General features: G+C 38.5%; 1 long non-coding RNA gene across 1 annotated transcript; it reads right to left on the bottom strand.

Moving 5' to 3' along the window:
* Positions 1 to 4,493: 4,493 nt before the first annotated feature.
* Positions 4,494 to 8,553, bottom strand: LOC120113380. Its single transcript, XR_005515293.1, has 3 exons — positions 6,515 to 8,553; positions 5,956 to 6,057; positions 4,494 to 4,557 (listed from the first exon to the last, which is right to left on the bottom strand). It is a non-coding gene; the product is annotated as an uncharacterized LOC120113380 (long non-coding RNA).
* Between the last annotated feature and the right edge of the window lie 2,549 nt (positions 8,554 to 11,102).

The raw sequence follows: 11,102 nt of genomic DNA, 5'->3' as shown, positions 1-11,102 counted from the left end.
AAGGCGATCTGGTAGAGTACCGCATCAAGTGGACAGATACTACGGCTTTTTGGTCCATGACGCAGATCCTATTGAGCTCGATGAGAACAATGAGGATCCGATCACCTATATGGATGCTATGCAGAGGTCTGACTCTGAGTTATAGCTCAACGCCATGAGATCCGAAATGGAATCCATGAAAATCAATAGTGTATGGATACTGGTTGATCCACCCGAAGGGATAAAACCCATAGGATGCAAATAGGTTTTCAAAAAAAAGAGAGCCGCAGACGAAAAGGTGGAGACCTATAAAGCCCGTCTGGTTGCCAAGGGGTATCGTCAACGTTATAGTATCGACTATAACGAGACTTTTTCTCCTGTGGCAATGCTAAAATCTATTCGGATCATGCCTGTTATAGCAGCATATATGGATTATGAAATCTGGCAAATGGATGTGAAAACAGCTTTTCTAAATGGAGAGCTGGAAGAAGAGGTGTATATGATACAACCTGAGGGTTTCACTTCCACAGACGAGTCCAAAGTACGCAAGCTACAAAAGTCCATTTATGGACTTAAGCAAGCTTCTCGAAGTTGGAATATACGTTTCGATAAAACTATCAGAACGTATGGCATCATTAAGAATGAAGAAGAACCTTGTGTCTACAAGTGGGCTAACGGTTCAGTGATCACATTTCTTGTCTTGTATGTACAAGTGGGCTCACCCGATTGCCCCTCTCCCCACACACAACCATACCAAAAAGATAGGTTTCGGCAAGAGTACGGAAAGAAATATCTATATACTATTTTTTTCCGTCCATCTTAAAAAAAAATCAAAAAATTTCATAGCTTTAAAAAAAAATAAATACAAAAGGATTAATTATTTGGTATCTATCATCTAGTCATACGATGTATACTGATAAAACGCTTATTCCGAAAATTATGTCTTGCACTATCTAAAAGTGTATATTGAATCACTGCTATGAGTATATCTGATAAGCTTAAGTATGTATTAAAAAGTCGAGTGTATATCACTAGACATACAGTATATATTGATGAATATGATATTCTAAAAACTGTGTTAATTTACTTAGAAGTATATATTAGATCGTTGGATGACCAATTTGCTAAGTCTATATCACCGGATCTTATACTGTATAATGGTGAAGAACATATGGTAGAATTTATGTACCAATTTATCTAGATATTTGTATTGACTTTGTAAATAATTAATTTATCTGGTGTATATTATTTGGCGATTTAGTATTTACTGTATTTTTTTTTCTAAATTATAGAACTAGCAACTCTGTTTGCAGAAAAACTTTAAGACTTTTAAATTTTTTTTAGATGCACACTAAAAAAATATAACAATATAGAAAGCCTGTTTTCTTTTTTTTTCGGCTGTTGCCTATCGGATTTTTGTTCTTGAGGAAAGGAAGAAAGCCCGCTTTGTTTATAATTTCTTTGGGATTTTTTTTTAAATATTAAAGTTTCTCTCCTCCATTGGAGGCGTGGACGATCACTACAAAAGAAGGAATAACTCCCGACGATTTTTTTTGCCTCTACCGACGCTTATAAGCGTCGGCGAATTCCTAGCCCACGCTTCACAAAGCGTGGGTCAGACGTCGGGCAGGTGGGCGTGGGTCGGGTTTAACCCAACGCGTTAAAAAAGCGTCGTCGGTCTTTGCCGACGCTTTTAAGCATCGTTCCTTTTATAAGACGCCGACGCTTATAAGCGTCGGCGATAATAGTTGGTTAGGCTGACGCTTAAAAGCGTCGTTAAAGACGTGCCAGTTTACGTTCTGGTTGGGCGTGGGTCGGGTTTAACCGGTCTATGCCGACGCTTTTAAGCGTCGTTCGTTTCCTAAGACGCCGACGCTTATAAGCGTCGTTAAAGGCGCGCCAATACTTTACGTTCCGGTTGCTTTTCCCGACGCTTATAAGCGTCGGCATTAATTTTTTTTTTTTAAAAAAAAATTTATGAAAGTAATTTTTAAGTACTCTGTGTACATTAAATTCTAACAAAACAATAGAAACAAATACACTGAATCACATATTAACAAAATACGAGTCACAAACAAGAACTTTGATTACATTCATATTATCATATTTGATTACATTGTACTTCAAAAACATTCTAAAAACATACAAGTCAAATTCCTACGTACACAATCTACAATATGTATCAAAGATCGGCATCATCATCTCTACAATATTGTCATTAAGCTTGGGGCGAGCCCAGTCAACCAAGCTCTGCTCCTTGCTCGGGCGAGTCTTGTCCACAGACCGGAGTCTTCTTAAGCTCTGCTCTGCTCCGCTCCTTGCTCGGGCGAGTATTGTCATTAAACATTCTAAAAGATATTGAAAGAATTCTTGCGACTGCAACAACAAAAATTACCATTTATTGGGTTAGATTATATAATAATAGAAAGTGTGTGCTGCAAAACTACAATGAGCCTTGAGGAAGTAGGGTTTTAAGAGTCATAAAACATTAAGTAATCTCCACGAACGTAACATTCACAAATTCACATGCTAACCTGTCAGCTATAGTAAAACAATTATAAGATTATCGGGTTATCGATTTCTATTGCATTAATACAGGCAGCTTAATACAATAAAAATATAAAAATCCTGTCAATGCGAGATTCCAAAGGCTTTGGTCTGTACCAAATGGAACAGATAAAATAAAGAATGTGCATAATGTTGGTAACAAAGCAGAACATGAAATAAAAAGATATTAGGGGATCATATACCTTCAAGGAACCAACAGTAGCATTTTGAGGAATCTCAACAAAATGTTCTGGCACCTTGAAGGACTTGATGCTAAGTTTCACTGAAAGAAAAGGACAGTACACCTCAGAACCTTGCATCAAGAAACAATATGATCAATAATTTGAAAATGGTATCAAGTGATCCGTACGTACAAAGTCGTCCATAAATGCCAATCTGTAGTGATCCTGGGACAAGCTGGCAATCAAATCGGTCCATATCGGTCCTATGACTCTGACTCATCTCCTCTATCCTTGTCTCATATGACTGCTTTATCTGTGCCATCTCTGCCTTCAGATTACAAACCTCTGCAGTGCTACTACCTTGTCTAGCATCTTGGGTATATCGGCTCACTGCAGACAACTGAGTGGGGGTAACTCCAACACCATAACCCCTCACTCGACCATAACGTTCTGGGCCCATTAATTCGGTATAGACCTGAGCCTCGACGCGACTGGCCGCATCGGATGATGATGACTCCCCAACACGCTCTGAAATAAGAGTTGTAGCTCTTTCCTATATATCTCTCAAAAAAAATGTCACATTAATATTTAAAAAAATTTAAATTTTTTTAAAAAAATATTATGAACAAAGCAAAAATGAATACATACAACTATATCTCTCGACTCGTCCCGGACAAAGCTGCCATCTCGGTGAGTGTGGGTCATCTTATAAAACTCTACCTCACCATGCTCCCTTCCATGCTCTACTATCTACACATACGGAAAGTATATTGGCAAACTATATATTATGATACGTGCTATATGTTAGTAAAATTTCAAATAGTTTCAAAAGAACTTACGAATTCATTTCTACGTCTCGCATAACTCTTCGAGCCTGAAGTATGAGGAACTGCTTGAGATGCTCGTGCAGCTCTGCCAATATTAGAATATGTCTGCCAAAATAAAAGCACACAGTATAATATGATTCAATGTATATATTTGCAATCTATATTAATAATAAAGATAATATAAAATATTGAAACAATATACGTGACCTGTCCTCTTTCAGAAAACCAGTAGTGAACAAGCTCCCTCCACTGCTGAGGGTATACATCAGGAGGAGTCACACGAGCAACCTCCTCCTCTGTCATACCCTCGCGCTTGAAGTCCGTCTTCAATTTTGCTTTATATTCTTTCCTTTTGCGATTGAGGGACTTTAGCACCCAATCATGGCTCTCTGGAGGGAGTACAAACTTATCCTACAACAAGATTCAGAATGTTATAATAATATTAAACATCTAAAATAAAATTATGATACTAAGCAAATTAATATACAGGAGGTGTCGAATTAAAAAGAATAAATTCAATTCATTACCTGTATAAGTCTAAGAAGCTCAACCTTATACGAAGGAAGCATGTCATTCCACTTCGTATAGTTGAGTGGACACAGCTGACCCTTGCGTGCAACCGATCCTAAAAAGCTTGATAGTAGACTTCCAGCTCTATTGATGGGCTGCCCCAATTCGTTGCATCGGATGATGATCTTCTCACCCGGAGGAAGCTTCCACACATCCTTTGCTTGAGTGGATTCCCGTCTCGTCCTCACCATCCCTTGTCCATCTATTAAAATTAAAAAGTTTTAAAAAGTTGAAGACAAATATGAACATAAAATATGAACTTTAAATCGAATTACCCTGGATCCGGAGCTCATCCTCCGGACAATCAGCAGGAGGCTCGTGCTGAGATCCTGACTCGTGCTGCTGGTGCTCACATGGCTGCTGGGACTGCAGGGACTGCTCAGAAGTAGATCCCACTTGAGAATGTTGGAACTCCACATCTCTAAATCGTCTCCCTCGAGGCATATTGTTACCTGGAATGCACAAAAAAGAATCGTCTCCCTTTTGTTTTTTCCTTATTTTTTGATTCTAACAACAGAACATTCAAAAGTCATACAAGGATAGGTGGTTGATTGCTCTAATTCTATTGGCTTCTTGAATCTTTGCAGTAAAGGTATTTAAGTGTGAAAGGGTTTTGGTTGATAGCTAAAAGAACTTTGGCTTTAGATTTGTTCTATAGTTTAATTTTCTGCAATTTCATGGTAACTGAACTTGTGGGAAAAAGCAGAACTCGGAATATGATAATAGAATACACATAAGTAAGGTCTTAGAAGCGCAATAAGTAATTTACTATCTATACCTTATTATCGAAAATTCTACTAGCCATAACCACCAGTCACTGCTGGCTTTTGGGGCTTTTAAAAATCCTTTCCAATAACTTCCTGTTATCCTAGACTGCCAAATTTTAGTTTCTAGCCCTTTGACATGAGGCTAAGGTTCACTCATATATAAGGACCACCTTTTTTTTTAATTCTGCATGCATTTACCATTTCAATAAATTGTTCTCCATTTGTCCTCAACTATTGCAATCATACACCCACTACCATTGTAACCTTTTCTTCTCACCATGCATTACCTTGAGCTTTAATATCCTTACCACACTCATTTGATTGGATCAACTTTATTACCCAACATTTTGTACTCAACTTTCTGAATGCTCTACTGCCTTAACTACGACTCTCTAATGCATGTGCTGGTTACATAATTTCCAAAATGCATATAATCACATCTATAATTCGGTACAACTCATCGTTGTCTACTTCTCTGTTGTTTTGTTTGATTGGTCCAATGAAATTAAAATGAGTTTAGTGGAAGAATTTATAGCTATCCCTTGAAATGGAGCATCATATCTGTATCTGCTTTCATTGAAGTTGCATTCCTTGTACTTCTTTCAGTTATATTGATCTTTAGAGCCTTATCATACTAGATTTCATTGCATTCCCTTAAAAACATTAGACAGCAAATGACAAGGAGTACCTCCTAAAAAAAAAAAATTAATAAATTAACCAAGCGTCCTCTGTTACTTCATGCTTTGGTGATGGCATTAGCATATGATGTATACTTCCTGTCAAGTGTTTTTTTTTTCTTTTATGAATTTATCTTTTAAGAACCCAGGACCATTGATATTTCTGCTCGTTAAATGCATATCATTAAATGCAGTTGCTTTGAAGGGAAAGGCACAAGTGGGCTTCTTGTGCCATATCATATTCTTTTCTTGTGTCATGTCATAAATGTATATTGAAGCAGGAGAACCCAAGAAATTTACTTGGAGCATGAGAACCCAAGTAAATTTTCACATGTGTATAAAGTAAATGTATAAAGAAATGCTTTGTAAAATGAAACAATTAATAAATAGGGCATTTTTTTCTTACTTCTGAATCAACAACAGTAATTGTAAAATGTGATTGCGGATAACTTCACGGCTCTTTCTTACTGCAGATTCTTTGCACAAAAGAACAAGCTCATCTACCAATCTGAGCAGAAGAATAACAAGTCAGCAGTAGCTTCTATTCAACAGAATCCACAACTAAATAATTAATTAGCAGACTATCTAAATTATAAACGAGATTAAAATACAAAATATTTTCACCCAAGATTCAATCAAGAGTTCAAGATTTTCATCTTGTTTCCTAATGGGAAGGATTGGCTGTCAAAAAGGAACTAATACAGATAGAGACAATTAACACCAAGTAAATTCATCCAAACATAATTATATACCATTGGCTTCTTCCATGATAGATGATATTAGATACATTTATATGTGCTTCTAAACTTGGGATAAACCTAATAAGCAGAATAAACTTTGGGAGAACAAAAGGAATGATTATATACAATTAGATGGACACCGGCTGAATTTTTGAGCAATCTCAATTTTCATCTGAATAGAGTTGTACAAGATAAAATCATATCAACATGAACAGTTAAGCATACCTTTCAATATATGGTGATTTCCTGATCCATGGCACCTCTATATGCTTATCTGAGAGCATCCATGTGAGTTATGAACATAAATGCGTGCAAACACATGTATATATATCCAATTTATACACATAAATTTTCACATGTGTAGGTGGGACAACAGAAATGCTTTATACACATGTAGCCACCGACGCTTCTTTGAAGCGTGAGGATATGTGACGCCTGGGGTATTTTTTCCCGACGCTTGTGGATAGCGTCGGCAAAAAAGGGTCGCCTTTTCCCAATTTTCCTGTAGTGCTCAAATGATGTGGTCAATAAAAACAATACAATAAACTTCAAAAGGATTTTATCTTTCCCAACAGGAAGAAGAACAAGTAAATAAACTGAAGAACAGAGAATACTAGCATAAAAGGCATCCACGACTGATATCAATTATGTTTGGCTTCAGAGAATTCTCCCACAGCCAACTTAACAGTACTCAGGTTTACAGCACTCATGTCGACAAGTGACCCAAAAGAACACCATGCCCCAACTTTCCATATTAAAAAATAATAGCACTTCATGAAAAGGTAGCAGAACACAAAGACACAAGCCACAATCAAAGCAAGGCATCACCTTCAGCATATGCATGTAATCAACTAACTACGTATTTCCATTAAAAAAATATCCTAAACTTGAGCCAATCTCATCACAACTATCAGACAGAAGGCACGCATAAAACAATCCACTTCACTTGAACAAAAAAAATAAGGGGAATTCTTACTGCGCAAAATTTACCCCAAAATAGACAAAAAAAAAAAAACAAGAACATAACTGATTAATTAATAGCCACAAAAACAAAATACCAGAAAGATTACGAAGAACTAATACACCAAAGATCAAACTACACGAAACAAAACAATCAAACAGAAGGCATATGTGGGTCGCGGAGAAGAGAGAGAGAGAGAGGGGTGTAAGAGATAGACCCTCAAAGAGTGTATACATAGACCATTTGATTTCTGTTTTCCCTCGAAGCTCAGCACAAAAGCCCAATATAAGCCACAATCTATTGAAACCAAAGCAAAACACGAGAAAGGAAAACCATTTCCAGAATCCATTTTTAAAGAAAGAAATGTAAAAAAAAAGGATAAACCCCATCATCAGCAACCAAGAACACATATATTAGATGGGAAAAAGATCAAAATTAAAAGGCCGAAAAAGGATGGAAGGATTAGCAACGGTAGATCTCACTTCACGTTAGGGCATTCCCTAGCGAAGTGGCCCAGCAACGGCCGGAATGGCGGCCGCCCCGGGCGGTGATCGGGATGGAAGCCCCTCCTCATACGCCGGCCCGGATCGGGCGCAACGAAACCCTAAAAATTCTCTTAGGGATTTCGCGAAGAAAGATGGAAGCCGAGAGAGAGAGAGGTCACGACGAGTGGGACTGAAGAGGGAGAGACGGTGGAAGGAACGGAACACGAGGGCTAGCGTTTTACTTGCCGAAAGCGGGAGGGAAACGGTTGAACAGAAATGGTGGGGAGCAGAACAAGCGAGAAGGAGGGAGAGGAGGGAGGAGAAGAAAACTACCTCGGGAGGGCGGAGCGGGTTGGGGTCGGTCGGTCGACGCCGGAGAGGAGGGAGGAGGAGGAGGTAGGAGTCGGACGATCCGCACCGGAGAGGAGGAAGATGGGGGCTAAGGCAACGCCGAGAGGAGGAAGACGAAGGCCGCTGGGTTCGGTGGCTTCAGCGCCGGAGAGGAGGAGAAAGAGGGGGCTCGGGAGTAGCTAGGGCAAGTCTGCGGGACGGTGGGTCTTAAGGTGCCTTCGGCGACGCTTATAAGCGTCGTTTTACCGTTTGGATTAACCACGCATATACGCGTCGTCTTAGGCCATCAACAACGACGCTTTAAAGCGTCGTTTGGCTTCAGTCTACGACGACGCTTTTAAGCGTCGTCTAATCCCTCAATTTTCCCACACTCACTAAAAGCGTCGGTAAAATTTAGCGCGGGAGAAGAATTTACCGACGCTTTTCAATAGCGTCGGCATTTAAGCGTCGGCGTTTCCCCCTTTTACTGTAGTGGATGAATGTGGCACTTAGAAAAAAAAAGAAAATTTTCCTAAATATTAAAGTTTCCCTCCTCCATTCGAGGCGTGGACGATGAATGTGGCACTTAGAAAAATTAAAGCTTTTAAAGTTTTAAAATATTAATGCAACTTGCTCAGCATTACTCGAGAGAATCCATCAATTACAAAAGACCGCATTGGGATGACGTTCTGGCGTTATCTCTTGGAAGGAGGCCATGGCCTCGTCATACTCAAAAACAAATAGCGATCAACGTAACGTGATACGTGCATGATGCACGTGGGATTTGAAAAATTGAAGAATTAGAAATTTATAATTTTAATTCAACCTTCCAGTACACGTGACAGGAAAGGCTGGGAACACACCGCATGTTATTGCACGAGTTCCTACAATTTTTTTTTTCTTCTTCTTCTTCCTTTCCAGTACAAGTGACATTAAAGGCTGGGAACCACCTCCTTTAAGCCACTAATTGAATGAGCCTCTCCAGGAGGAAGGACACAAAGGCTTGAGCAGGGGAAATTATACCCCTATTCTACTAATCAAAAAGGTCCCGCGGCGAGGCGAGGAAGGCAACAGTCCGAGAAACGAGCCGTATAGTGCCCATAGGAACGAAAAATCTGAATGGTGTAGCGCGTGGATGAAGTAGTGTAAGGTATTATTTCTCTTTAAGGAAGCCCTATGACTGGATCATGTTCGATCGCTAGCGCAAAGAGATAGGCCCCGGCCATCATAAGATCATGCAAAAAATAAGAGGAACTCGGATGTCCAAGTTGTGGAGTTTGATTAATGCCAGTTTGCCGGTTGTTCAGCTCCATGAATTAAAGATATAAATGTCTTTGAGTTATATATGAAATACTAATAAGCTTATCCTCAAGTCAAATACTGAAATACATATCTCAAGATAATGGGAGGCGAATGTTGCATTAAAGACTTAAAGAAAATATGGAGAAGCATAGATGGATAGTAAAGGTGGCAAAAGTTGACCCAATCTAAAAGCTCGACCCAACCCAAAGCCTGACCAAACCCAGCTCTATCTAGGATGGGTATGGATCACAGATTCTTTGGTTAGGGCCAGATATGGATCCAATAACATTCTGACCTAAAATTAAATGAGTCTGGGTGGGAATATAAAGTACCACAAATCGGAACAAATTGGTGAACTTATTCGAGGTATATGAGTAAAGAATCTACGGAACCAAGTTGTAAAACCAAGCATAGGAGTTTACTTCATGCACCGAATAGAAAACGTCTACCCAATTAGTTACTTTTTCTTGTATAAGAATATAGTTTAATATCACTGTCAACAAGCATTGCATATAATTTAGGAGAACAGATAAAAGTCTAGGACAATACAGAAGCCATATACAAGTCGAAATGATTAATAATGTAGAAATCTCACTCTTGAAAACCCATTCAGTTGGTGAAAATTTTCTCGCTGCTTATTTGTATGCAATGTGATTTGGTGTTAGGCCCAACTGGAGGCAACCAATGGCTCACCATGAAGCACACTAAAATATAATTGTTAGTATCAATTGAGATATTTTAGGCCCAACCGGACTACGTGTTCCACCTCGTTTGGTTGTATACAATTGATTGTGTGTTTTCTAGAACCATTACAATTGAATCAATTTTAAACTAAAGTCCACAAATACGATTAGTTTTTGTTTAAAAAAATTGAAAAATTAGCCATTTCCTTTTACCATCATTTCTAGAGTATGATACAGGCCATTTATTTCTTTCAATTTTCAATGCTTCTATACAAATCTAATTTATCTAATACATACATACACACATACATGTATGCATGTATGTATGCATGCATGTACTTTTATATATTTGTATGTATATGTATGTAAATAAATCTATGTATAAATATGTATGCATAGAAACATGTGTATCTGCATATATATATATATATATATATATATATATATATATATATATATATATATATAGAGAGAGAGAGAGAGAGAGAGAGAGAGAGAGAGTTGCGTTACGGGGCTCTCCGTTCACAATCTGTATGGATATTTAATTCTATGCCGAATCTATCTCAAGCTGGAGAGGTGCATGCAAGTCCTTATTTGTAATTCTACACCGAACGAGTTGATGAAGAGATGGGATGGTGACGTGTTGGGTAGGCATGCAGAGTGGCAGATCGGACATTAGAGATGCGGAATAGCCAATCTCGGTGGGCCTATTCGTCCAACAGGAGGGGCCTACTTCTTTTGACCACACCCTTCCAAGCATCCAACCTAATCCAATTCTATGACATCTCCTTTTATTACAAATGGATAGAGAAAACGGGCACCATCATCAGCAGCCCAGATCGGGAAGAAAATGCACGATTTGGCGATAGCAACTCCATTATTTATTACATTTTGGCATATATCCCATCCCATTGGTAACTTGGAATGACTAGACCAAATTGCGCTTCTAAGTAAAATTAGAGAAGGATACTAGAAAATAAATATATTCTAAAAGTCTAAATCCAAACGATGCCTCAAGAATTCGTCCATACCCAAGAAATTTACCAATGGAA

Source organism: Phoenix dactylifera, chromosome 16, assembly GCF_009389715.1.
Source record: "Phoenix dactylifera cultivar Barhee BC4 chromosome 16, palm_55x_up_171113_PBpolish2nd_filt_p, whole genome shotgun sequence".
NCBI lineage: Eukaryota > Viridiplantae > Streptophyta > Magnoliopsida > Arecales > Arecaceae > Phoenix > Phoenix dactylifera.
The sequence above is the reverse complement of the archived record's forward strand: the minus strand, read 5'-3'. Positions and strand labels throughout refer to the sequence as shown.